Source organism: Engystomops pustulosus, chromosome 9, assembly GCF_040894005.1.
Source record: "Engystomops pustulosus chromosome 9, aEngPut4.maternal, whole genome shotgun sequence".
NCBI lineage: Eukaryota > Metazoa > Chordata > Amphibia > Anura > Leptodactylidae > Engystomops > Engystomops pustulosus.
The window spans coordinates 66,774,258-66,795,281 of NC_092419.1; the positions used below are offsets into that span (position 1 = coordinate 66,774,258).

The 21,024-nt window shown below is 45.7% G+C and overlaps 81 pseudogenes; all 81 read right to left on the reverse strand.

Annotated features, from left to right (window-relative positions):
- Window positions 1–203: 203 nt before the first annotated feature.
- Window positions 204–322, reverse strand: LOC140080052 (5S ribosomal RNA; annotated as a pseudogene).
- A 70-nt stretch (window positions 323–392) lies between these two features.
- Window positions 393–511, reverse strand: LOC140078592 (5S ribosomal RNA; annotated as a pseudogene).
- A 70-nt stretch (window positions 512–581) lies between these two features.
- Window positions 582–700, reverse strand: LOC140087478 (5S ribosomal RNA; annotated as a pseudogene).
- Window positions 701–959: 259 nt separating this feature from the next.
- On the reverse strand, window positions 960–1,078 carry LOC140090226 (5S ribosomal RNA; annotated as a pseudogene).
- Window positions 1,079–1,148: 70 nt separating this feature from the next.
- LOC140080312 (5S ribosomal RNA) lies at window positions 1,149–1,267 on the reverse strand (annotated as a pseudogene).
- Window positions 1,268–1,337: 70 nt separating this feature from the next.
- Window positions 1,338–1,456, reverse strand: LOC140084591 (5S ribosomal RNA; annotated as a pseudogene).
- Window positions 1,457–1,526: 70 nt separating this feature from the next.
- Window positions 1,527–1,645, reverse strand: LOC140085652 (5S ribosomal RNA; annotated as a pseudogene).
- Window positions 1,646–2,093: 448 nt separating this feature from the next.
- Window positions 2,094–2,212, reverse strand: LOC140078420 (5S ribosomal RNA; annotated as a pseudogene).
- Window positions 2,213–2,282: 70 nt separating this feature from the next.
- On the reverse strand, window positions 2,283–2,401 carry LOC140087091 (5S ribosomal RNA; annotated as a pseudogene).
- Window positions 2,402–2,471: 70 nt separating this feature from the next.
- Window positions 2,472–2,590, reverse strand: LOC140080313 (5S ribosomal RNA; annotated as a pseudogene).
- A 70-nt stretch (window positions 2,591–2,660) lies between these two features.
- LOC140084234 (5S ribosomal RNA) lies at window positions 2,661–2,779 on the reverse strand (annotated as a pseudogene).
- Window positions 2,780–2,849: 70 nt separating this feature from the next.
- Window positions 2,850–2,968, reverse strand: LOC140083875 (5S ribosomal RNA; annotated as a pseudogene).
- Window positions 2,969–3,038: 70 nt separating this feature from the next.
- On the reverse strand, window positions 3,039–3,157 carry LOC140089532 (5S ribosomal RNA; annotated as a pseudogene).
- A 70-nt stretch (window positions 3,158–3,227) lies between these two features.
- LOC140080314 (5S ribosomal RNA) lies at window positions 3,228–3,346 on the reverse strand (annotated as a pseudogene).
- A 251-nt stretch (window positions 3,347–3,597) lies between these two features.
- Window positions 3,598–3,716, reverse strand: LOC140080064 (5S ribosomal RNA; annotated as a pseudogene).
- Window positions 3,717–3,786: 70 nt separating this feature from the next.
- Window positions 3,787–3,905, reverse strand: LOC140078593 (5S ribosomal RNA; annotated as a pseudogene).
- A 70-nt stretch (window positions 3,906–3,975) lies between these two features.
- On the reverse strand, window positions 3,976–4,094 carry LOC140099536 (5S ribosomal RNA; annotated as a pseudogene).
- Window positions 4,095–4,353: 259 nt separating this feature from the next.
- Window positions 4,354–4,472, reverse strand: LOC140090228 (5S ribosomal RNA; annotated as a pseudogene).
- Window positions 4,473–4,542: 70 nt separating this feature from the next.
- On the reverse strand, window positions 4,543–4,661 carry LOC140080315 (5S ribosomal RNA; annotated as a pseudogene).
- A 70-nt stretch (window positions 4,662–4,731) lies between these two features.
- LOC140080316 (5S ribosomal RNA) lies at window positions 4,732–4,850 on the reverse strand (annotated as a pseudogene).
- A 259-nt stretch (window positions 4,851–5,109) lies between these two features.
- Window positions 5,110–5,228, reverse strand: LOC140092970 (5S ribosomal RNA; annotated as a pseudogene).
- Window positions 5,229–5,298: 70 nt separating this feature from the next.
- Window positions 5,299–5,417, reverse strand: LOC140091949 (5S ribosomal RNA; annotated as a pseudogene).
- Window positions 5,418–5,489: 72 nt separating this feature from the next.
- On the reverse strand, window positions 5,490–5,608 carry LOC140080317 (5S ribosomal RNA; annotated as a pseudogene).
- A 70-nt stretch (window positions 5,609–5,678) lies between these two features.
- On the reverse strand, window positions 5,679–5,797 carry LOC140099537 (5S ribosomal RNA; annotated as a pseudogene).
- A 70-nt stretch (window positions 5,798–5,867) lies between these two features.
- On the reverse strand, window positions 5,868–5,986 carry LOC140085653 (5S ribosomal RNA; annotated as a pseudogene).
- A 448-nt stretch (window positions 5,987–6,434) lies between these two features.
- LOC140080318 (5S ribosomal RNA) lies at window positions 6,435–6,553 on the reverse strand (annotated as a pseudogene).
- Window positions 6,554–6,812: 259 nt separating this feature from the next.
- On the reverse strand, window positions 6,813–6,931 carry LOC140083886 (5S ribosomal RNA; annotated as a pseudogene).
- Window positions 6,932–7,001: 70 nt separating this feature from the next.
- On the reverse strand, window positions 7,002–7,120 carry LOC140089533 (5S ribosomal RNA; annotated as a pseudogene).
- Window positions 7,121–7,190: 70 nt separating this feature from the next.
- On the reverse strand, window positions 7,191–7,309 carry LOC140080319 (5S ribosomal RNA; annotated as a pseudogene).
- A 70-nt stretch (window positions 7,310–7,379) lies between these two features.
- LOC140093907 (5S ribosomal RNA) lies at window positions 7,380–7,498 on the reverse strand (annotated as a pseudogene).
- A 70-nt stretch (window positions 7,499–7,568) lies between these two features.
- On the reverse strand, window positions 7,569–7,687 carry LOC140086566 (5S ribosomal RNA; annotated as a pseudogene).
- Window positions 7,688–7,757: 70 nt separating this feature from the next.
- LOC140092677 (5S ribosomal RNA) lies at window positions 7,758–7,876 on the reverse strand (annotated as a pseudogene).
- Window positions 7,877–8,127: 251 nt separating this feature from the next.
- On the reverse strand, window positions 8,128–8,246 carry LOC140080076 (5S ribosomal RNA; annotated as a pseudogene).
- A 70-nt stretch (window positions 8,247–8,316) lies between these two features.
- LOC140078594 (5S ribosomal RNA) lies at window positions 8,317–8,435 on the reverse strand (annotated as a pseudogene).
- A 70-nt stretch (window positions 8,436–8,505) lies between these two features.
- Window positions 8,506–8,624, reverse strand: LOC140087479 (5S ribosomal RNA; annotated as a pseudogene).
- A 259-nt stretch (window positions 8,625–8,883) lies between these two features.
- On the reverse strand, window positions 8,884–9,002 carry LOC140090229 (5S ribosomal RNA; annotated as a pseudogene).
- A 70-nt stretch (window positions 9,003–9,072) lies between these two features.
- LOC140080320 (5S ribosomal RNA) lies at window positions 9,073–9,191 on the reverse strand (annotated as a pseudogene).
- A 70-nt stretch (window positions 9,192–9,261) lies between these two features.
- Window positions 9,262–9,380, reverse strand: LOC140084593 (5S ribosomal RNA; annotated as a pseudogene).
- A 70-nt stretch (window positions 9,381–9,450) lies between these two features.
- On the reverse strand, window positions 9,451–9,569 carry LOC140085655 (5S ribosomal RNA; annotated as a pseudogene).
- Window positions 9,570–9,828: 259 nt separating this feature from the next.
- LOC140089912 (5S ribosomal RNA) lies at window positions 9,829–9,947 on the reverse strand (annotated as a pseudogene).
- A 70-nt stretch (window positions 9,948–10,017) lies between these two features.
- Window positions 10,018–10,136, reverse strand: LOC140078431 (5S ribosomal RNA; annotated as a pseudogene).
- A 70-nt stretch (window positions 10,137–10,206) lies between these two features.
- LOC140087092 (5S ribosomal RNA) lies at window positions 10,207–10,325 on the reverse strand (annotated as a pseudogene).
- Window positions 10,326–10,395: 70 nt separating this feature from the next.
- Window positions 10,396–10,514, reverse strand: LOC140080322 (5S ribosomal RNA; annotated as a pseudogene).
- A 70-nt stretch (window positions 10,515–10,584) lies between these two features.
- On the reverse strand, window positions 10,585–10,703 carry LOC140084235 (5S ribosomal RNA; annotated as a pseudogene).
- A 70-nt stretch (window positions 10,704–10,773) lies between these two features.
- Window positions 10,774–10,892, reverse strand: LOC140083897 (5S ribosomal RNA; annotated as a pseudogene).
- A 70-nt stretch (window positions 10,893–10,962) lies between these two features.
- On the reverse strand, window positions 10,963–11,081 carry LOC140089534 (5S ribosomal RNA; annotated as a pseudogene).
- Window positions 11,082–11,151: 70 nt separating this feature from the next.
- LOC140080323 (5S ribosomal RNA) lies at window positions 11,152–11,270 on the reverse strand (annotated as a pseudogene).
- Window positions 11,271–11,521: 251 nt separating this feature from the next.
- LOC140080087 (5S ribosomal RNA) lies at window positions 11,522–11,640 on the reverse strand (annotated as a pseudogene).
- A 70-nt stretch (window positions 11,641–11,710) lies between these two features.
- On the reverse strand, window positions 11,711–11,829 carry LOC140078595 (5S ribosomal RNA; annotated as a pseudogene).
- A 70-nt stretch (window positions 11,830–11,899) lies between these two features.
- On the reverse strand, window positions 11,900–12,018 carry LOC140099538 (5S ribosomal RNA; annotated as a pseudogene).
- A 259-nt stretch (window positions 12,019–12,277) lies between these two features.
- LOC140090230 (5S ribosomal RNA) lies at window positions 12,278–12,396 on the reverse strand (annotated as a pseudogene).
- A 70-nt stretch (window positions 12,397–12,466) lies between these two features.
- LOC140080324 (5S ribosomal RNA) lies at window positions 12,467–12,585 on the reverse strand (annotated as a pseudogene).
- Window positions 12,586–12,655: 70 nt separating this feature from the next.
- On the reverse strand, window positions 12,656–12,774 carry LOC140080325 (5S ribosomal RNA; annotated as a pseudogene).
- A 259-nt stretch (window positions 12,775–13,033) lies between these two features.
- Window positions 13,034–13,152, reverse strand: LOC140092972 (5S ribosomal RNA; annotated as a pseudogene).
- A 70-nt stretch (window positions 13,153–13,222) lies between these two features.
- Window positions 13,223–13,341, reverse strand: LOC140091950 (5S ribosomal RNA; annotated as a pseudogene).
- A 72-nt stretch (window positions 13,342–13,413) lies between these two features.
- LOC140080326 (5S ribosomal RNA) lies at window positions 13,414–13,532 on the reverse strand (annotated as a pseudogene).
- Window positions 13,533–13,602: 70 nt separating this feature from the next.
- On the reverse strand, window positions 13,603–13,721 carry LOC140099539 (5S ribosomal RNA; annotated as a pseudogene).
- A 70-nt stretch (window positions 13,722–13,791) lies between these two features.
- Window positions 13,792–13,910, reverse strand: LOC140085656 (5S ribosomal RNA; annotated as a pseudogene).
- A 448-nt stretch (window positions 13,911–14,358) lies between these two features.
- Window positions 14,359–14,477, reverse strand: LOC140080327 (5S ribosomal RNA; annotated as a pseudogene).
- Window positions 14,478–14,736: 259 nt separating this feature from the next.
- On the reverse strand, window positions 14,737–14,855 carry LOC140099541 (5S ribosomal RNA; annotated as a pseudogene).
- Window positions 14,856–14,925: 70 nt separating this feature from the next.
- On the reverse strand, window positions 14,926–15,044 carry LOC140085657 (5S ribosomal RNA; annotated as a pseudogene).
- Window positions 15,045–15,681: 637 nt separating this feature from the next.
- Window positions 15,682–15,800, reverse strand: LOC140087973 (5S ribosomal RNA; annotated as a pseudogene).
- Window positions 15,801–15,870: 70 nt separating this feature from the next.
- LOC140078442 (5S ribosomal RNA) lies at window positions 15,871–15,989 on the reverse strand (annotated as a pseudogene).
- A 70-nt stretch (window positions 15,990–16,059) lies between these two features.
- Window positions 16,060–16,178, reverse strand: LOC140091951 (5S ribosomal RNA; annotated as a pseudogene).
- Window positions 16,179–16,248: 70 nt separating this feature from the next.
- LOC140080328 (5S ribosomal RNA) lies at window positions 16,249–16,367 on the reverse strand (annotated as a pseudogene).
- Window positions 16,368–16,437: 70 nt separating this feature from the next.
- LOC140090231 (5S ribosomal RNA) lies at window positions 16,438–16,556 on the reverse strand (annotated as a pseudogene).
- Window positions 16,557–17,004: 448 nt separating this feature from the next.
- Window positions 17,005–17,123, reverse strand: LOC140080329 (5S ribosomal RNA; annotated as a pseudogene).
- A 259-nt stretch (window positions 17,124–17,382) lies between these two features.
- LOC140099542 (5S ribosomal RNA) lies at window positions 17,383–17,501 on the reverse strand (annotated as a pseudogene).
- Window positions 17,502–17,571: 70 nt separating this feature from the next.
- On the reverse strand, window positions 17,572–17,690 carry LOC140085658 (5S ribosomal RNA; annotated as a pseudogene).
- Window positions 17,691–18,327: 637 nt separating this feature from the next.
- Window positions 18,328–18,446, reverse strand: LOC140087975 (5S ribosomal RNA; annotated as a pseudogene).
- Window positions 18,447–18,516: 70 nt separating this feature from the next.
- Window positions 18,517–18,635, reverse strand: LOC140078454 (5S ribosomal RNA; annotated as a pseudogene).
- Window positions 18,636–18,705: 70 nt separating this feature from the next.
- On the reverse strand, window positions 18,706–18,824 carry LOC140091953 (5S ribosomal RNA; annotated as a pseudogene).
- A 70-nt stretch (window positions 18,825–18,894) lies between these two features.
- On the reverse strand, window positions 18,895–19,013 carry LOC140080330 (5S ribosomal RNA; annotated as a pseudogene).
- A 70-nt stretch (window positions 19,014–19,083) lies between these two features.
- LOC140090232 (5S ribosomal RNA) lies at window positions 19,084–19,202 on the reverse strand (annotated as a pseudogene).
- A 72-nt stretch (window positions 19,203–19,274) lies between these two features.
- On the reverse strand, window positions 19,275–19,393 carry LOC140080331 (5S ribosomal RNA; annotated as a pseudogene).
- Window positions 19,394–19,463: 70 nt separating this feature from the next.
- Window positions 19,464–19,582, reverse strand: LOC140099544 (5S ribosomal RNA; annotated as a pseudogene).
- A 70-nt stretch (window positions 19,583–19,652) lies between these two features.
- Window positions 19,653–19,771, reverse strand: LOC140085659 (5S ribosomal RNA; annotated as a pseudogene).
- Window positions 19,772–20,219: 448 nt separating this feature from the next.
- Window positions 20,220–20,338, reverse strand: LOC140078465 (5S ribosomal RNA; annotated as a pseudogene).
- Window positions 20,339–20,408: 70 nt separating this feature from the next.
- On the reverse strand, window positions 20,409–20,527 carry LOC140087093 (5S ribosomal RNA; annotated as a pseudogene).
- A 70-nt stretch (window positions 20,528–20,597) lies between these two features.
- Window positions 20,598–20,716, reverse strand: LOC140080334 (5S ribosomal RNA; annotated as a pseudogene).
- A 70-nt stretch (window positions 20,717–20,786) lies between these two features.
- LOC140091790 (5S ribosomal RNA) lies at window positions 20,787–20,905 on the reverse strand (annotated as a pseudogene).
- Between the last annotated feature and the right edge of the window lie 119 nt (window positions 20,906–21,024).

Here is a 21,024-nt window from a genome sequence, read left to right on the forward strand (position 1 = left end):
ACACAATTTTCAGGTTCAAAAAGGTCAACGGAACTTGGGATTCCCAGCCAGTCTCCCATGCTGGTACTTGCCAAGCTTTAAGCTGCTGCGATCTGACGAGAGCAGGCACATTCAGCTTAGAATGGCCGTTGACAGCAGCTGTTCAATTTGAACCTTCTTTTACTATCTCATAGAGAAACTAACACAATTTTCAGGTTCAAAAAGGTCAACAGAACTTGGGATTCCCAGCCAGTCTCCCATGCTGGTACTTGCCAAGCCTTAAGCTGCATTGCTGCTGCGATCTGATGAGAGCAGGCACATTCAGCTTAGAATGGCCGTTGACAGCAGCTGTTCAATTTGAACCTTCTTTTACTATCTCATAGAGTAACTAACACAATTTTCAGGTTCAAAAAGGTCAACGGAACTTGGGATTCCCAGCCAGTCGCCCATGCTGGTACTTGCCAAGCCTTAAGCTGCATTGCTGCTGCGATCTGACGAGAGCAGGCACATTCAGCTTAGAATGGCCGTTGACAGCAGCTGTTCAATTTGAACCTTCTTTTACTATCTCATAGAGAAACTAACACAATTTTCAGGTTCAAAAAGGTCAACGGAACTTGGGATTCCCAGCCAGTCTCCCATGCTGGTACTTGCCAAGCCTTAAGCTGCATTGCTGCTGCGATCTGACGAGAGCAGGCACATTTAGCTTAGAATGGCCGTTGACAGCAGCTGTTCAGTTTGAACCTTCTTTTACTATCTCATAGAGAAACTAACACAATTTTCAGGTTCAAAAAGGTCAACGGAACTTGGGATTCGCAGCCAGTCTCCCATGCTGGTACTTGCCAAGCCTTAAGCCGCATCGCTGCTGTGATCCGACAAGAGCACGCACATTCAGCTTAGAATGGCCGTTGACACCAGCTGTTCAATTTGAACCTTCTTTTACTATCTCATAGAGAAACTAACACAATTTTCAGGTTCAAAAAGGTCAACGGAACTTGGGATTCCCAGCCAGTCTCCCATGCTGGTACTTACCAAGCCTTAAGCTGCATTGCTGCTGCCATCTGACGAGAGCAGGCACATTCAGCTTAGAATGGCCGTTGACAGCAGCTGTTCAATTTGAACCTTCTTTTACCATCTTTGACAGAGAAACTAACAATTTTCAGGTTCAAAAAGGTCAACAGAACTTGGGATTCCCAGCCAGTCTCCCATGCTGGTACTTGCCAAGCCTTAAGCTGCATTGCTGCTGCGATCTGACGAGAGCAGGCACATTCAGCTTAGAATGGCCGTTGACAGCAGCTGTTCAGTTTGAACCTTCTTTTACTATCTCATAGAGAAACTAACACAATTTTCAGGTTCAAAAAGGTCAACAGAACTTGGGATTCCCAGCCAGTCTCCCATGCTGGTACTTGCCAAGCCTTAAGCTGTATTGCTGCTGCGATCTGACGAGAGCAGGCACATTCAGCTTAGAATGGCCGTTGACAGCAGCTGTTCAATTTGAACCTTCTTTTACCATCTTTGACAGAGAAACTAACAATTTTCAGGTTCAAAAAGGTCAACAGAACTTGGGATTCCCAGCCAGTCTCCCATGCTGGTACTTGCCAAGCCTTAAGCTGCATTGATGCTGCGATCTGACGAGAGCAGGCACATTCAGCTTAGAATGGCCGTTGACAGCAGCTGTTCAGTTTGAACCTTCTTTTACTATCTCATAGAGAAACTAACACAATTTTCAGGTTCAAAAAGGTCAACGGAACTTGGAATTCGCAGCCAGTCTCCCATGCTGGTACTTGCCAAGCCTTAAGCCACATCGCTGCTGTGCTCCGACAAGAGCACGCACATTCAGCTTAGAATGGCCGTTGACAGCAGCTGTTCAATTTGAACCTTCTTTTACTATCTCATAGAGAAACTAACACAATTTTCAGGTTCAAAAAAGTCAACGGAACTTGGGATTCCCAGCCAGTCTCCCATGCTGGTACTTGCCAAGCCTTAAGCTGCATTGCTGCTGTGATCTGACGAGAGCAGGCACATTCAGCTTAGAATGGCCGTTGACAGCAGCTGTTCAGTTTGAACCTTCTTTTACTATCTCATAGAGAAACTAACACAATTTTCAGGTTCAAAAAGGTCAACGGAACTTGGTATTCCCAGCCAGTCTCCCATGCTGGTACTTGCCAAGCCTTAAGCTGCATTGCTGCTGCGATCTGACGAGAGCAGGCACATTCAGCTTAGAATGGCCGTTGACATCAGCTGTTCAATTTGAACCTTCTTTTACCATCTTTGACAGAGAAACTAACAATTTTCAGGTTCAAAAAGGTCAACAGAACTTGGGATTCCCAGCCAGTCTCCCATGCTTGTACTTGCCAAGCCTTAAGCTGCATTGTTGCTGCGATCTGACGAGAGCAGGCACATTCAGCTTAGAATGGCCGTTGACAGCAGCTGTTCAATTTGAACCTTCTTTTACTATCTCATAGAGAAACTAACACAATTTTCAGGTTCAAAAAGGTCAACAGAACTTGGGATTCCCAGCCAGTCTCCCATGCTGGTACTTGCCAAGCCTTAAGCTGCATTGCTGCTGCGATCTGACGAGAGCAGGCACATTCAGCTTAGAATGGCCGTTGACAGCAGCTGTTCAATTTGAACCTTCTTTTACCATCTTTGACAGAGAAACTAACAATTTTCAGGTTCAAAAAGGTCAACGGAACTTGGGATTCCCAGCCAGTCTCCCATGCTGGTACTTGCCAAGCCTTAAGCTGCATTGATGCTGCGATCTGACGAGAGCAGGCACATTCAGCTTAGAATGGCCGTTGACAGCAGCTGTTCAGTTTGAACCTTCTTTTACTATCTCATAGAGAAACTAACACAATTTTCAGGTTCAAAAAGGTCAACGGAACTTGGTTTTCCCAGCCAGTCTCCCATGCTGGTACTTGCCAAGCCTTAAGCTGCATTGCTGCTGCGATCTGACGAGAGCAGGCACATTCAGCTTAGAATGGCCGTTGACAGCAGCTGTTCAATTTGAACCTTCTTTTACCATCTTTGACAGAGAAACTAACAATTTTCAGGTTCAAAAAGGTCAACAGAACTTGGGATTCCCAGCCAGTCTCCCATGCATGTACTTGCCAAGCCTTAAGCTGCATTGTTGCTGCGATCTGACGAGAGCAGGCACATTCAGCTTAGAATGGCCGTTGACAGCAGCTGTTCAATTTAAACCTTCTTTTACTATCTCATAGAGAAACTAACACAATTTTCAGGTTCAAAAAGGTCAACAGAACTTGGGATTCCCAGCCAGTCTCCCATGCTGGTACTTGCCAAGCCTTAAGCTGCATTGCTGCTGCGATCTGACGAGAGCAGGCACATTCAGCTTAGAATGGCCGTTGACAGCAGCTGTTCAATTTGAACCTTCTTTTACTATCTCATAGAGAAACTAACACAATTTTCAGGTTCAAAAAGGTCAACGGAACTTGGGATTCCCAGCCAGTCTCCCATGCTGGTACTTGCCAAGCTTTAAGCTGCTGCGATCTGACGAGAGCAGGCACATTCAGCTTAGAATGGCCGTTGACAGCAGCTGTTCAATTTGAACCTTCTTTTACTATCTCATAGAGAAACTAACACAATTTTCAGGTTCAAAAAGGTCAACAGAACTTGGGATTCCCAGCCAGTCTCCCATGCTGGTACTTGCCAAGCCTTAAGCTGCATTGCTGCTGCGATCTGATGAGAGCAGGCACATTCAGCTTAGAATGGCCGTTGACAGCAGCTGTTCAATTTGAACCTTCTTTTACTATCTCATAGAGTAACTAACACAATTTTCAGGTTCAAAAAGGTCAACGGAACTTGGGATTCCCAGCCAGTCGCCCATGCTGGTACTTGCCAAGCCTTAAGCTGCATTGCTGCTGCGATCTGACGAGAGCAGGCACATTCAGCTTAGAATGGCCGTTGACAGCAGCTGTTCAATTTGAACCTTCTTTTACTATCTCATAGAGAAACTAACACAATTTTCAGGTTCAAAAAGGTCAACGGAACTTGGGATTCCCAGCCAGTCTCCCATGCTGGTACTTGCCAAGCCTTAAGCTGCATTGCTGCTGCGATCTGACGAGAGCAGGCACATTCAGCTTAGAATGGCCGTTGACAGCAGCTGTTCAGTTTGAACCTTCTTTTACTATCTCATAGAGAAACTAACACAATTTTCAGGTTCAAAAAGGTCAACGGAACTTGGGATTCGCAGCCAGTCTCCCATGCTGGTACTTGCCAAGCCTTAAGCCGCATCGCTGCTGTGATCCGACAAGAGCACGCACATTCAGCTTAGAATGGCCGTTGACACCAGCTGTTCAATTTGAACCTTCTTTTACTATCTCATAGAGAAACTAACACAATTTTCAGGTTCAAAAAGGTCAACGGAACTTGGGATTCCCAGCCAGTCTCCCATGCTGGTACTTACCAAGCCTTAAGCTGCATTGCTGCTGCCATCTGACGAGAGCAGGCACATTCAGCTTAGAATGGCCGTTGACAGCAGCTGTTCAATTTGAACCTTCTTTTACCATCTTTGACAGAGAAACTAACAATTTTCAGGTTCAAAAAGGTCAACAGAACTTGGGATTCCCAGCCAGTCTCCCATGCTGGTACTTGCCAAGCCTTAAGCTGCATTGCTGCTGCGATCTGACGAGAGCAGGCACATTCAGCTTAGAATGGCCGTTGACAGCAGCTGTTCAGCTTGAACCTTCTTTTACCATCTTTGACAGAGAAACTAACAATTTTCAGGTTCAAAAAGGTCAACAGAACTTGGGATTCCCAGCCAGTCTCCCATGCTGGTACTTGCCAAGCCTTAAGCTGCATTGCTGCTGCGATCTGACGAGAGCAGGCACATTCAGCTTAGAATGGCCGTTGACAGCAGCTGTTCAGTTTGAACCTTCTTTTACTATCTCATAGAGAAACTAACACAATTTTCAGGTTCAAAAAGGTCAACGGAACTTGGAATTCGCAGCCAGTCTCCCATGCTGGTACTTGCCAAGCCTTAAGCCGCATCGCTGCTGTGATCCGACAAGAGCACGCACATTCAGCTTAGAATGGCCGTTGACAGCAGTTTTTCAATTTGAACCTTCTTTTACTATCTCATAGAGAAACTAACACAATTTTCAGGTTCAAAAAGGTCAACAGAACTTGAGATTCCCAGCCAGTCTCCCATGCTGGTACTTGCCAAACCTTAAGCTGCATTGCTGCTGCGATCTGACGAGAGCAGGCACATTCAGCTTAGAATGGCCGTTGACAGCAGCTGTTCAATTTGAACCTTCTTTTACTATCTCATAGAGAAACTAACACAATTTTCAGGTTCAAAAAGGTCAACAGAACTTGGGATTCCCAGCCAGTCTCCCATGCTGGTACTTACCAAGCCTTAAGCTGCATTGCTGCTGCCATCTGACGAGAGCAGGCACATTCAGCTTAGAATGGCCGTTGACAGCAGCTGTTCAATTTGAACCTTCTTTTACCATCTTTGACAGAGAAACTAACACAATTTTCAGGTTCAAAAAGGTCAACAGAACTTGGGATTCCCAGCCAGTCTCCCATGCTGGTACTTGCCAAGCCTTAAGCTGCATTGCTGCTGCGATCTGACGAGAGCAGGCACATTCAGCTTAGAATGGCCGTTGACAGCAGCTGTTCAATTTGAACCTTCTTTTACTATCTCATAGAGAAACTAACACAATTTTCAGGTTCAAAAAGGTCAACGGAACTTGGGATTCCCAGCCAGTCTCCCATGCTGGTACTTGCCAAGCCTTAAGCTGCATTGCTGCTGCGATCTGACGAGAGCAGGCACATTCAGCTTAGAATGGCCGTTGACAGCAGCTGTTCAATTTGAACCTTCTTTTACCATCTTTGACAGAGAAACTAACAATTTTCAGGTTCAAAAAGGTCAACAGAACTTGGGATTCCCAGCCAGTCTCCCATGCTGGTACTTGCCAAGCCTTAAGCTGCATTGATGCTGCGATCTGACGAGAGCAGGCACATTCAGCTTAGAATGGCCGTTGACAGCAGCTGTTCAGTTTGAACCTTCATTTACTATCTCATAGAGAAACTAACACAATTTTCAGGTTCAAAAAGGTCAACGGAACTTGGAATTCGCAGCCAGTCTCCCATGCTGGTACTTGCCAAGCCTTAAGCCGCATCGCTGCTGTGATCCGACAAGAGCACGCACATTCAGCTTAGAATGGCCGTTGACAGCAGCTGTTCAATTTGAACCTTCTTTTACTATCTCATAGAGAAACTAACACAATTTTCAGGTTCAAAAAGCTCAACAGAACTTGGGATTCCCAGCCAGTCTCCCATGCTGGTACTTGCCAAGCCTTAAGCTGCATTGCTGCTGCCATCTGACGAGAGCAGGCACATTCAGCTTAGAATGGCCGTTGACAGCATCTGTTCAATTTGAACCTTCTTTTACCATCTTTGACAGAGAAACTAACAATTTTCAGGTTCAAAAAGGTCAACAGAACTTGGGATTCCCAGCCAGTCTCCCATGCTGGTACTTGCCAAGCCTTAAGCTGCATTGCTGCTGCGATCTGACGAGAGCAGGCACATTCAGCTTAGAATGGCCGTTGACAGCAGCTGTTCAATTTGAACCTTCTTTTACCATCTTTGACAGAGAAACTAACAATTTTCAGGTTCAAAAAGGTCAAGAGAACTTGGGATTCCCAGCCAGTCTCCCATGCTGGTACTTGCCAAGCCTTAAGCTGCATTGATGCTGCGATCTGACGAGAGCAGGCACATTCAGCTTAGAATGGCCGTTGACAGCAGCTGTTCAGTTTGAACCTTCTTTTACTATCTCATAGAGAAACTAACACAATTTTCAGGTTCAAAAAGGTCAACGGAACTTGGTTTTCCCAGCCAGTCTCCCATGCTGGTACTTGCCAAGCCTTAAGCTGCATTGCTGCTGCGATCTGACGAGAGCAGGCACATTCAGCTTAGAATGGCCGTTGACAGCAGCTGTTCAATTTGAACCTTCTTTTACCATCTTTGACAGAGAAACTAACAATTTTCAGGTTCAAAAAGGTCAACAGAACTTGGGATTCCCAGCCAGTCTCCCATGCATGTACTTGCCAAGCCTTAAGCTGCATTGTTGCTGCGATCTGACGAGAGCAGGCACATTCAGCTTAGAATGGCCGTTGACAGCAGCTGTTCAATTTAAACCTTCTTTTACTATCTCATAGAGAAACTAACACAATTTTCAGGTTCAAAAAGGTCAACAGAACTTGGGATTCCCAGCCAGTCTCCCATGCTGGTACTTGCCAAGCCTTAAGCTGCATTGCTGCTGCGATCTGACGAGAGCAGGCACATTCAGCTTAGAATGGCCGTTGACAGCAGCTGTTCAATTTGAACCTTCTTTTACTATCTCATAGAAAAACTAACACAATTTTCAGGTTCAAAAAGGTCAACAGTACTTGGGATTCCCAGCCAGTCTCCCATGCTGGTACTTGCCAAGCCTTACGCTGCATTGCTGCTGCGATCTGACGAGAGCAGGCACATTCAGCTTAGAATGGCCGATGACAGCAGCTGTTCAATTTGAACCTTCTTTTACTATCTCATAGAGAAACTAACACAATTTTCAGGTTCAAAAAGGTCAACGGAACTTGGGATTCCCAGACAGTCTCCCATGCTGGTACTTGCCAAGCCTTAAGCTGCATTGCTGCTGCGATCTGACGAGAGCAGGCACATTCAGCTTAGAATGGCCGTTGACAGCAGCTGTTCAATTTGAACCTTCTTTTACTATCTCATAGAGAAACTAACACAATTTTCAGGTTCAAAAAGGTCAACAGAACTTGGGATTCCCAGCCAGTCTCCCATGCTGGTACTTGCCAAGCCTTAAGCTGCATTGCTGCTGCGATCTGACTAGAGCAGGCACATTCAGCTTAGAATGGCCGTTGACAGCAGCTGTTCAATTTGAACCTTCTTTTACTATCTCATAGAGAAACTAACACAATTTTCAGGTTCAAAAAGGTCAACGGAACTTGGGATTCCCAGCCAGTCTCCCATGCTGGTACTTGCCAAGCTTTAAGCTGCTGCGATCTGACGAGAGCAGGCACATTCAGCTTAGAATGGCCGTTGACAGCAGCTGTTCAATTTGAACCTTCTTTTACTATCTCATAGAGAAACTAACACAATTTTCAGGTTCAAAAAGGTCAACAGAACTTGGGATTCCCAGCCAGTCTCCCATGCTGGTACTTGCCAAGCCTTAAGCTGCATTGCTGCTGCGATCTGATGAGAGCAGGCACATTCAGCTTAGAATGGCCGTTGACAGCAGCTGTTCAATTTGAACCTTCTTTTACTATCTCATAGAGTAACTAACACAATTTTCAGGTTCAAAAAGGTCAACGGAACTTGGGATTCCCAGCCAGTCGCCCATGCTGGTACTTGCCAAGCCTTAAGCTGCATTGCTGCTGCGATCTGACGAGAGCAGGCACATTCAGCTTAGAATGGCCGTTGACAGCAGCTGTTCAATTTGAACCTTCTTTTACTATCTCATAGAGAAACTAACACAATTTTCAGGTTCAAAAAGGTCAACGGAACTTGGGATTCCCAGCCAGTCTCCCATGCTGGTACTTGCCAAGCCTTAAGCTGCATTGCTGCTGCGATCTGACGAGAGCAGGCACATTTAGCTTAGAATGGCCGTTGACAGCAGCTGTTCAGTTTGAACCTTCTTTTACTATCTCATAGAGAAACTAACACAATTTTCAGGTTCAAAAAGGTCAACGGAACTTGGGATTCGCAGCCAGTCTCCCATGCTGGTACTTGCCAAGCCTTAAGCCGCATCGCTGCTGTGATCCGACAAGAGCACGCACATTCAGCTTAGAATGGCCGTTGACACCAGCTGTTCAATTTGAACCTTCTTTTACTATCTCATAGAGAAACTAACACAATTTTCAGGTTCAAAAAGGTCAACGGAACTTGGGATTCCCAGCCAGTCTCCCATGCTGGTACTTACCAAGCCTTAAGCTGCATTGCTGCTGCCATCTGACGAGAGCAGGCACATTCAGCTTAGAATGGCCGTTGACAGCAGCTGTTCAATTTGAACCTTCTTTTACCATCTTTGACAGAGAAACTAACAATTTTCAGGTTCAAAAAGGTCAACAGAACTTGGGATTCCCAGCCAGTCTCCCATGCTGGTACTTGCCAAGCCTTAAGCTGCATTGCTGCTGCGATCTGACGAGAGCAGGCACATTCAGCTTAGAATGGCCGTTGACAGCAGCTGTTCAGTTTGAACCTTCTTTTACTATCTCATAGAGAAACTAACACAATTTTCAGGTTCAAAAAGGTCAACAGAACTTGGGATTCCCAGCCAGTCTCCCATGCTGGTACTTGCCAAGCCTTAAGCTGTATTGCTGCTGCGATCTGACGAGAGCAGGCACATTCAGCTTAGAATGGCCGTTGACAGCAGCTGTTCAATTTGAACCTTCTTTTACCATCTTTGACAGAGAAACTAACAATTTTCAGGTTCAAAAAGGTCAACAGAACTTGGGATTCCCAGCCAGTCTCCCATGCTGGTACTTGCCAAGCCTTAAGCTGCATTGATGCTGCGATCTGACGAGAGCAGGCACATTCAGCTTAGAATGGCCGTTGACAGCAGCTGTTCAGTTTGAACCTTCTTTTACTATCTCATAGAGAAACTAACACAATTTTCAGGTTCAAAAAGGTCAACGGAACTTGGAATTCGCAGCCAGTCTCCCATGCTGGTACTTGCCAAGCCTTAAGCCACATCGCTGCTGTGCTCCGACAAGAGCACGCACATTCAGCTTAGAATGGCCGTTGACAGCAGCTGTTCAATTTGAACCTTCTTTTACTATCTCATAGAGAAACTAACACAATTTTCAGGTTCAAAAAAGTCAACGGAACTTGGGATTCCCAGCCAGTCTCCCATGCTGGTACTTGCCAAGCCTTAAGCTGCATTGCTGCTGTGATCTGACGAGAGCAGGCACATTCAGCTTAGAATGGCCGTTGACAGCAGCTGTTCAGTTTGAACCTTCTTTTACTATCTCATAGAGAAACTAACACAATTTTCAGGTTCAAAAAGGTCAACGGAACTTGGTATTCCCAGCCAGTCTCCCATGCTGGTACTTGCCAAGCCTTAAGCTGCATTGCTGCTGCGATCTGACGAGAGCAGGCACATTCAGCTTAGAATGGCCGTTGACATCAGCTGTTCAATTTGAACCTTCTTTTACCATCTTTGACAGAGAAACTAACAATTTTCAGGTTCAAAAAGGTCAACAGAACTTGGGATTCCCAGCCAGTCTCCCATGCTTGTACTTGCCAAGCCTTAAGCTGCATTGTTGCTGCGATCTGACGAGAGCAGGCACATTCAGCTTAGAATGGCCGTTGACAGCAGCTGTTCAATTTGAACCTTCTTTTACTATCTCATAGAGAAACTAACACAATTTTCAGGTTCAAAAAGGTCAACAGAACTTGGGATTCCCAGCCAGTCTCCCATGCTGGTACTTGCCAAGCCTTAAGCTGCATTGCTGCTGCGATCTGACGAGAGCAGGCACATTCAGCTTAGAATGGCCGTTGACAGCAGCTGTTCAATTTGAACCTTCTTTTACCATCTTTGACAGAGAAACTAACAATTTTCAGGTTCAAAAAGGTCAACGGAACTTGGGATTCCCAGCCAGTCTCCCATGCTGGTACTTGCCAAGCCTTAAGCTGCATTGATGCTGCGATCTGACGAGAGCAGGCACATTCAGCTTAGAATGGCCGTTGACAGCAGCTGTTCAGTTTGAACCTTCTTTTACTATCTCATAGAGAAACTAACACAATTTTCAGGTTCAAAAAGGTCAACGGAACTTGGTTTTCCCAGCCAGTCTCCCATGCTGGTACTTGCCAAGCCTTAAGCTGCATTGCTGCTGCGATCTGACGAGAGCAGGCACATTCAGCTTAGAATGGCCGTTGACAGCAGCTGTTCAATTTGAACCTTCTTTTACCATCTTTGACAGAGAAACTAACAATTTTCAGGTTCAAAAAGGTCAACAGAACTTGGGATTCCCAGCCAGTCTCCCATGCATGTACTTGCCAAGCCTTAAGCTGCATTGTTGCTGCGATCTGACGAGAGCAGGCACATTCAGCTTAGAATGGCCGTTGACAGCAGCTGTTCAATTTAAACCTTCTTTTACTATCTCATAGAGAAACTAACACAATTTTCAGGTTCAAAAAGGTCAACAGAACTTGGGATTCCCAGCCAGTCTCCCATGCTGGTACTTGCCAAGCCTTAAGCTGCATTGCTGCTGCGATCTGACGAGAGCAGGCACATTCAGCTTAGAATGGCCGTTGACAGCAGCTGTTCAATTTGAACCTTCTTTTACTATCTCATAGAGAAACTAACACAATTTTCAGGTTCAAAAAGGTCAACGGAACTTGGGATTCCCAGCCAGTCTCCCATGCTGGTACTTGCCAAGCTTTAAGCTGCTGCGATCTGACGAGAGCAGGCACATTCAGCTTAGAATGGCCGTTGACAGCAGCTGTTCAATTTGAACCTTCTTTTACTATCTCATAGAGAAACTAACACAATTTTCAGGTTCAAAAAGGTCAACAGAACTTGGGATTCCCAGCCAGTCTCCCATGCTGGTACTTGCCAAGCCTTAAGCTGCATTGCTGCTGCGATCTGATGAGAGCAGGCACATTCAGCTTAGAATGGCCGTTGACAGCAGCTGTTCAATTTGAACCTTCTTTTACTATCTCATAGAGTAACTAACACAATTTTCAGGTTCAAAAAGGTCAACGGAACTTGGGATTCCCAGCCAGTCGCCCATGCTGGTACTTGCCAAGCCTTAAGCTGCATTGCTGCTGCGATCTGACGAGAGCAGGCACATTCAGCTTAGAATGGCCGTTGACAGCAGCTGTTCAATTTGAACCTTCTTTTACTATCTCATAGAGAAACTAACACAATTTTCAGGTTCAAAAAGGTCAACGGAACTTGGGATTCCCAGCCAGTCTCCCATGCTGGTACTTGCCAAGCCTTAAGCTGCATTGCTGCTGCGATCTGACGAGAGCAGGCACATTCAGCTTAGAATGGCCGTTGACAGCAGCTGTTCAGTTTGAACCTTCTTTTACTATCTCATAGAGAAACTAACACAATTTTCAGGTTCAAAAAGGTCAACGGAACTTGGGATTCGCAGCCAGTCTCCCATGCTGGTACTTGCCAAGCCTTAAGCCGCATCGCTGCTGTGATCCGACAAGAGCACGCACATTCAGCTTAGAATGGCCGTTGACACCAGCTGTTCAATTTGAACCTTCTTTTACTATCTCATAGAGAAACTAACACAATTTTCAGGTTCAAAAAGGTCAACGGAACTTGGGATTCCCAGCCAGTCTCCCATGCTGGTACTTACCAAGCCTTAAGCTGCATTGCTGCTGCCATCTGACGAGAGCAGGCACATTCAGCTTAGAATGGCCGTTGACAGCAGCTGTTCAATTTGAACCTTCTTTTACCATCTTTGACAGAGAAACTAACAATTTTCAGGTTCAAAAAGGTCAACAGAACTTGGGATTCCCAGCCAGTCTCCCATGCTGGTACTTGCCAAGCCTTAAGCTGCATTGCTGCTGCGATCTGACGAGAGCAGGCACATTCAGCTTAGAATGGCCGTTGACAGCAGCTGTTCAGCTTGAACCTTCTTTTACCATCTTTGACAGAGAAACTAACAATTTTCAGGTTCAAAAAGGTCAACAGAACTTGGGATTCCCAGCCAGTCTCCCATGCTGGTACTTGCCAAGCCTTAAGCTGCATTGCTGCTGCGATCTGACGAGAGCAGGCACATTCAGCTTAGAATGGCCGTTGACAGCAGCTGTTCAGTTTGAACCTTCTTTTACTATCTCATAGAGAAACTAACACAATTTTCAGGTTCAAAAAGGTCAACGGAACTTGGAATTCGCAGCCAGTCTCCCATGCTGGTACTTGCCAAGCCTTAAGCCGCATCGCTGCTGTGATCCGACAAGAGCACGCACATTCAGCTTAGAATGGCCGTTGACAGCAGTTTTTCAATTTGAACCTTCTTTTACTATCTCATAGAGAAACTAACACAATTTTCAGGTTCAAAAAGGTCAACAGAACTTGAGATTCCCAGCCAGTCTCCCATGCTGGTACTTGCCAAACCTTAAGCTGCATTGCTGCTGCGATCTGACGAGAGCAGGCACATTCAGCTTAGAATGGCCGTTGACAGCAGCTGTTCAATTTGAACCTTCTTTTACTATCTCATAGAGAAACTAACACAATTTTCAGGTTCAAAAAGGTCAACAGAACTTGGGATTCCCAGCCAGTCTCCCATGCTGGTACTTACCAAGCCTTAAGCTGCATTGCTGCTGCCATCTGACGAGAGCAGGCACATTCAGCTTAGAATGGCCGTTGACAGCAGCTGTTCAATTTGAACCTTCTTTTACCATCTTTGACAGAGAAACTAACACAATTTTCAGGTTCAAAAAGGTCAACAGAACTTGGGATTCCCAGCCAGTCTCCCATGCTGGTACTTGCCAAGCCTTAAGCTGCATTGCTGCTGCGATCTGACGAGAGCAGGCACATTCAGCTTAGAATGGCCGTTGACAGCAGCTGTTCAATTTGAACCTTCTTTTACTATCTCATAGAGAAACTAACACAATTTTCAGGTTCAAAAAGGTCAACGGAACTTGGGATTCCCAGCCAGTCTCCCATGCTGGTACTTGCCAAGCCTTAAGCTGCATTGCTGCTGCGATCTGACGAGAGCAGGCACATTCAGCTTAGAATGGCCGTTGACAGCAGCTGTTCAATTTGAACCTTCTTTTACCATCTTTGACAGAGAAACTAACAATTTTCAGGTTCAAAAAGGTCAACAGAACTTGGGATTCCCAGCCAGTCTCCCATGCTGGTACTTGCCAAGCCTTAAGCTGCATTGATGCTGCGATCTGACGAGAGCAGGCACATTCAGCTTAGAATGGCCGTTGACAGCAGCTGTTCAGTTTGAACCTTCATTTACTATCTCATAGAGAAACTAACACAATTTTCAGGTTCAAAAAGGTCAACGGAACTTGGAATTCGCAGCCAGTCTCCCATGCTGGTACTTGCCAAGCCTTAAGCCGCATCGCTGCTGTGATCCGACAAGAGCACGCACATTCAGCTTAGAATGGCCGTTGACAGCAGCTGTTCAATTTGAACCTTCTTTTACTATCTCATAGAGAAACTAACACAATTTTCAGGTTCAAAAAGCTCAACAGAACTTGGGATTCCCAGCCAGTCTCCCATGCTGGTACTTGCCAAGCCTTAAGCTGCATTGCTGCTGCCATCTGACGAGAGCAGGCACATTCAGCTTAGAATGGCCGTTGACAGCATCTGTTCAATTTGAACCTTCTTTTACCATCTTTGACAGAGAAACTAACAATTTTCAGGTTCAAAAAGGTCAACAGAACTTGGGATTCCCAGCCAGTCTCCCATGCTGGTACTTGCCAAGCCTTAAGCTGCATTGCTGCTGCGATCTGACGAGAGCAGGCACATTCAGCTTAGAATGGCCGTTGACAGCAGCTGTTCAGTTTGAACCTTCTTTTACTATCTCATAGAGAAACTAACACAATTTTCAGGTTCAAAAAGGTCAACGGAACTTGGAATTCGCAGCCAGTCTCCCATGCTGGTACTTGCCAAGCCTTAAGCCGCATCGCTGCTGTGATCCGACAAGAGCACGCACATTCAGCTTAGAATGGCCGTTGACAGCAGCTGTTCAATTTGAACCTTCTTTTACTATCTCATAGAGAAACTAACACAATTTTCAGGTTCAAAAAGGTCAACGGAACTTGGGATTCCCAGCCAGTCTCCCATGCTGGTACTTGCCAAGCCTTAAGCTGCATTGCTGCTGCGATCTGACGAGAGCAGGCACATTCAGCTTAGAATGGCCGTTGACAGCAGCTGTTCAATTTGAACCTTCTTTTACCATCTTTGACAGAGAAACTAACAATTTTCAGGTTCAAAAAGGTCAACAGAACTTGGGATTCCCAGCCAGTCTCCCATGCTGGTACTTGCCAAGCCTTAAGCTGCATTGATGCTGCGATCTGACGAGAGCAGGCACATTCAGCTTAGAATGGCCGTTGACAGCAGCTGTTCAGTTTGAACCTTCTTTTACTATCTCATAGAGAAACTAACACAATTTTCAGGTTCAAAAAGGTCAACGGAACTTGGAATTCGCAGCCAGTCTCCCATGCTGGTACTTGCCAAGCCTTAAGCCGCATCGCTGCTGTGATCCGACAAGAGCACGCACATTCAGCTTAGAATGGCCGTTGACAGCAGCTGTTCAATTTGAACCTTCTTTTACTATCTCATAGAGAAACTAACACAATTTTCAGGTTCAAAAAGCTCAACAGAACTTGGGATTCCCAGCCAGTCTCCCATGCTGGTACTTGCCAAGCCTTAAGCTGCATTGCTGCTGCCATCTGACGAGAGCAGGCACATTCAGCTTAGAATGGCCGTTGACAGCAGCTGTTCAGTTTGAACCTTCTTTTACTATCTCATAGAGAAACTAACACAATTTTCAGGTTCAAAAAGGTCAACGGAACTTGGAATTCGCAGCCAGTCTCCCATGCTGGTACTTGCCAAGCCTTAAGCCGCATCGCTGCTGTGCTCCGACAAGAGCACGCACATTCAGCTTAGAATGGCCGTTGACAGCAGCTGTTCAATTTGAACCTTCTTTTACTATCTCATAGAGAAACTAACACAATTTTCAGGTTCAAAAAGGTCAACGGAACTTGGGATTCCCAGCCAGTCTCCCATGCTGGTACTTGCCAAGCCTTAAGCTGCATTGCTGCTGTGATCTGACGAGAGCAGGCACATTCAGCTTAGAATGGCCGTTGACAGCAGCTGTTCAGTTTGAACCTTCTTTTACTATCTCATAGAGAAACTAACACAATTTTCAGGTTCAAAAAGGTCAACGGAACTTGGTATTCCCAGCCAGTCTCCCATGCTGGTACTTGCCAAGCCTTAAGCTGCATTGCTGCTGCGATCTGACGAGAGCAGGCACATTCAGCTTAGAATGGCCGTTGACAGCAGCTGTTCAATTTGAACCTTCTTTTACTATCTCATAGAGAAACTAACACAATTTTCAGGTTCAAAAAGGTCAACAGAACTTGGGATTCCCAGCCAGTCTCCCATGCTGGTACTTACCAAGCCTTAAGCTGCATTGCTGCTGCCATCTGACGAGAGCAGGCACATTCAGCTTAGAATGGCCGTTGACAGCAGCTGTTCAATTTGAACCTTCTTTTACTATCTCATAGAGAAACTAACACAATTTTCAGGTTCAAAAAGGTCAACAGAACTTGGGATTCCCAGCCAGTCTCCCATGCTGGTACTTGCCAAGCCTTAAGCTGCATTGCTGCTGCGATCTGACGAGAGCAGGCACATTCAGCTTAGAATGGCCGTTGACAGCAGCTGTTCAATTTGAACCTTCTTTTACTATCTCATAGAGAAACTAACACAATTTTCAGGTTCAGAAAGGTCAACGGAACTTGGGATTCCCAGCCAGTCTCCCATGCTGGTACTTACCAAGCCTTAAGCTGCATTGCTGCTGCCATCTGACGAGAGCAGGCACATTCAGCTTAGAATGGCCGTTGACAGCAGCTGTTCAATTTGAACCTTCTTTTACTATCTCATAGAGAAACTAACACAATTTTCAGGTTCAAAAAGGTCAACAGAACTTGGGATTCCCAGCCAGTCTCCCATGCTGGTACTTGCCAAGCCTTAAGCCGCATCGCTGCTGTGATCCGACAAGAGCACGCACATTCAGCTTAGAATGGCCGTTGACAGCAGCTGTTCAATTTGAACCTTCTTTTACTATCTCATAGAGAAACTAACACAATTTTCAGGTTCAAAAAGCTCAACAGAACTTGGGATTCCCAGCCAGTCTCCCATGCTGGTACTTGCCAAGCCTTAAGCTGCATTGCTGCTGCCATCTGACGAGAGCAGGCACATTCAGCTTAGAATGGCCGTTGACAGCATCTGTTCAATTTGAACCTTCTTTTACCATCTTTGACAGAGAAACTAACAATTTTCAGGTTCAAAAAGGTCAACAGAACTTGGGATTCCCAGCCAGTCTCCCATGCTGGTACTTGCCAAGCCTTAAGCTGCATTGCTGCTGCGATCTGACGAGAGCAGGCACATTCAGCTTAGAATGGCCGTTGACAGCAGCTGTTCAGTTTGAACCTTCTTTTACTATCTCATAGAGAAACTAACACAATTTTCAGGTTCAAAAAGGTCAACGGAACTTGGAATTCGCAGCCAGTCTCCCATGCTGGTACTTGCCAAGCCTTAAGCCGCATCGCTGCTGTGATCCGACAAGAGCACGCACATTCAGCTTAGAATGGCCGTTGACAGCAGCTGTTCAATTTGAACCTTCTTTTACTATCTCATAGAGAAACTAACACAATTTTCAGGTTCAAAAAGGTCAACGGAACTTGGGATTCCCAGCCAGTCTCCCATGCTGGTACTTGCCAAGCCTTAAGCTGCATTGCTGCTGCGATCTGACGAGAGCAGGCACATTCAGCTTAGAATGGCCGTTGACAGCAGCTGTTCAATTTGAACCTTCTTTTACCATCTTTGACAGAGAAACTAACAATTTTCAGGTTCAAAAAGGTCAACAGAACTTGGGATTCCCAGCCAGTCTCCCATGCTGGTACTTGCCAAGCCTTAAGCTGCATTGATGCTGCGATCTGACGAGAGCAGGCACATTCAGCTTAGAATGGCCGTTGACAGCAGCTGTTCAGTTTGAACCTTCTTTTACTATCTCATAGAGAAACTAACACAATTTTCAGGTTCAAAAAGATCAAAGGAACTTGGAATTCGCAGCCAGTCTCCCATGCTGGTACTTGCCAAGCCTTAAGCCGCATCGCTGCTGTGATCCGACAAGAGCACGCACATTCAGCTTAGAATGGCCGTTGACAGCAGCTGTTCAATTTGAACCTTCTTTTACTATCTCATAGAGAAACTAACACAATTTTCAGGTTCAAAAAGCTCAACAGAACTTGGGATTCCCAGCCAGTCTCCCATGCTGGTACTTGCCAAGCCTTAAGCTGCATTGCTGCTGCCATCTGACGAGAGCAGGCACATTCAGCTTAGAATGGCCGTTGACAGCAGCTGTTCAGTTTGAACCTTCTTTTACTATCTCATAGAGAAACTAACACAATTTTCAGGTTCAAAAAGGTCAACGGAACTTGGAATTCGCAGCCAGTCTCCCATGCTGGTACTTGCCAAGCCTTAAGCCGCATCGCTGCTGTGCTCCGACAAGAGCACGCACATTCAGCTTAGAATGGCCGTTGACAGCAGCTGTTCAATTTGAACCTTCTTTTACTATCTCATAGAGAAACTAACACAATTTTCAGGTTCAAAAAGGTCAACGGAACTTGGGATTCCCAGCCAGTCTCCCATGCTGGTACTTGCCAAGCCTTAAGCTGCATTGCTGCTGTGATCTGACGAGAGCAGGCACATTCAGCTTAGAATGGCCGTTGACAGCAGCTGTTCAGTTTGAACCTTCTTTTACTATCTCATAGAGAAACTAACACAATTTTCAGGTTCAAAAAGGTCAACGGAACTTGGTATTCCCAGCCAGTCTCCCATGCTGGTACTTGCCAAGCCTTAAGCTGCATTGCTGCTGCGATCTGACGAGAGCAGGCACATTCAGCTTAGAATGGCCGTTGACAGCAGCTGTTCAATTTGAACCTTCTTTTACTATCTCATAGAGAAACTAACACAATTTTCAGGTTCAAAAAGGTCAACAGAACTTGGGATTCCCAGCCAGTCTCCCATGCTGGTACTTACCAAGCCTTAAGCTGCATTGCTGCTGCCATCTGACGAGAGCAGGCACATTCAGCTTAGAATGGCCGTTGACAGCAGCTGTTCAATTTGAACCTTCTTTTACTATCTCATAGAGAAACTAACACAATTTTCAGGTTCAAAAAGGTCAACAGAACTTGGGATTCCCAGCCAGTCTCCCATGCTGGTACTTGCCAAGCCTTAAGCTGCATTGCTGCTGCGATCTGACGAGAGCAGGCACATTCAGCTTAGAATGGCCGTTGACAGCAGCTGTTCAATTTGAACCTTCTTTTACTATCTCATAGAGAAACTAACACAATTTTCAGGTTCAAAAAGGTCAACGGAACTTGGGATTCCCAGCCAGTCTCCCATGCTGGTACTTACCAAGCCTTAAGCTGCATTGCTGCTGCCATCTGACGAGAGCAGGCACATTCAGCTTAGAATGGCCGTTGACAGCAGCTGTTCAATTTGAACCTTCTTTTACCATCTTTGACAGAGAAACTAACACAATTTTCAGGTTCAAAAAGGTCAACAGAACTTGGGATTCCCAGCCAGTCTCCCATGCTGGTACTTGCCAAGCCTTAAGCTGCATTGCTGCTGCGATCTGACGAGAGCAGGCACATTCAGCTTAGAATGGCCGTTGACAGCAGCTGTTCAATTTGAACCTTCTTTTACTATCTCATAGAGAAACTAACACAATTTTCAGGTTCAAAAAGGTCAACGGAACTTGGGATTCCCAGCCAGTCTCCCATGCTGGTACTTGCCAAGCCTTAAGCTGCATTGCTGCTGCGATCTGACGAGAGCAGGCACATTCAGCTTAGAATGGCCGTTGACAGCAGCTGTTCAATTTGAACCTTCTTTTACCATCTTTGACAGAGAAACTAACAATTTTCAGGTTCAAAAAGGTCAACAGAACTTGGGATTCCCAGCCAGTCTCCCATGCTGGTACTTGCCAAGCCTTAAGCTGCATTGATGCTGCGATCTGACGAGAGCAGGCACATTCAGCTTAGAATGGCCGTTGACAGCAGCTGTTCAGTTTGAACCTTCTTTTACTATCTCATAGAGAAACTAACACAATTTTCAGGTTCAAAAAGGTCAACGGAACTTGGAATTCACAGCCAGTCTCCCATGCTGGTACTTGCCAAGCCTTAAGCCACATCGCTCCTGTGATCCGACAAGAGCACGCACATTCAGCTTAGAATGGCCGTTGACAGCAGCTGTTCAATTTGAACCTTCTTTTACTATCTCATAGAGAAACTAACACAATTTTCAGGTTCAAAAAGGTCAACGGAACTTGGGATTCCCAGCCAGTCTCCCATGCTGGTACTTGCCAAGCCTTAAGCTGCATTGCTGCTCTGATCTGACGAGAGCAGGCACATTCAGCTTAGAATGGCCGTTGACAGCAGCTGTTCAGTTTGAACCTTCTTTTACTATCTCATAGAGAAACTAACACAATTTTCAGGTTCAAAAAGGTCAACGGAACTTGGTATTCCCAGCCAGTCTCCCATGCTGGTACTTGCCAAGCCTTAAGCTGCATTGCTGCTGCGATCTGACGAGAGCAGGCACATTCAGCTTAGAATGGCCGTTGACAGCAGCTGTTCAATTTGAACCTTCTTTTACCATCTTTGACAGAGAAACTAACAATTTTCAGGTTCAAAAAGGTCAACAGAACTTGGGATTCCCAGCCAGTCTCCCATGCTTGTACTTGCCAAGCCTTAAGCTGCATTGTTGCTGCGATCTGACGAGAGCAGGCACATTCAGCTTAGAATGGCCGTTGACAGCAGCTGTTCAATTTGAACCTTCTTTTACTATCTCATAGAGAAACTAACACAATTTTCAGGTTCAAAAAGGTCAACAGAACTTGGGATTCCCAGCCAGTCTCCCATGCTGGTACTTGCCAAGCCTTAAGCTGCATTGCTGCTGCGATCTGACGAGAGCAGGCACATTCAGCTTAGAATGGCCGTTGACAGCAGCTGTTCAATTTGAACCTTCTTTTACCATCTTTGACAGAGAAACTAACAATTTTCAAGTTCAAAAAGGTCAACAGAACTTGGGATTCCCAGCCAGTCTCCCATGCTGGTACTTGCCAAGCCTTAAGCTGCATTTATGCTGCGATCTGACGAGAGCAGGCACATTCAGCTTAGAATGGCCGTTGACAGCAGCTGTTCAGTTTGAACCTTCTTTTACTATCTCATAGAGAAACTAACACAATTTTCAGGTTCAAAAAGGTCAACGGAACTTGGAATTCGCAGCCAGTCTCCCATGCTGGTACTTGC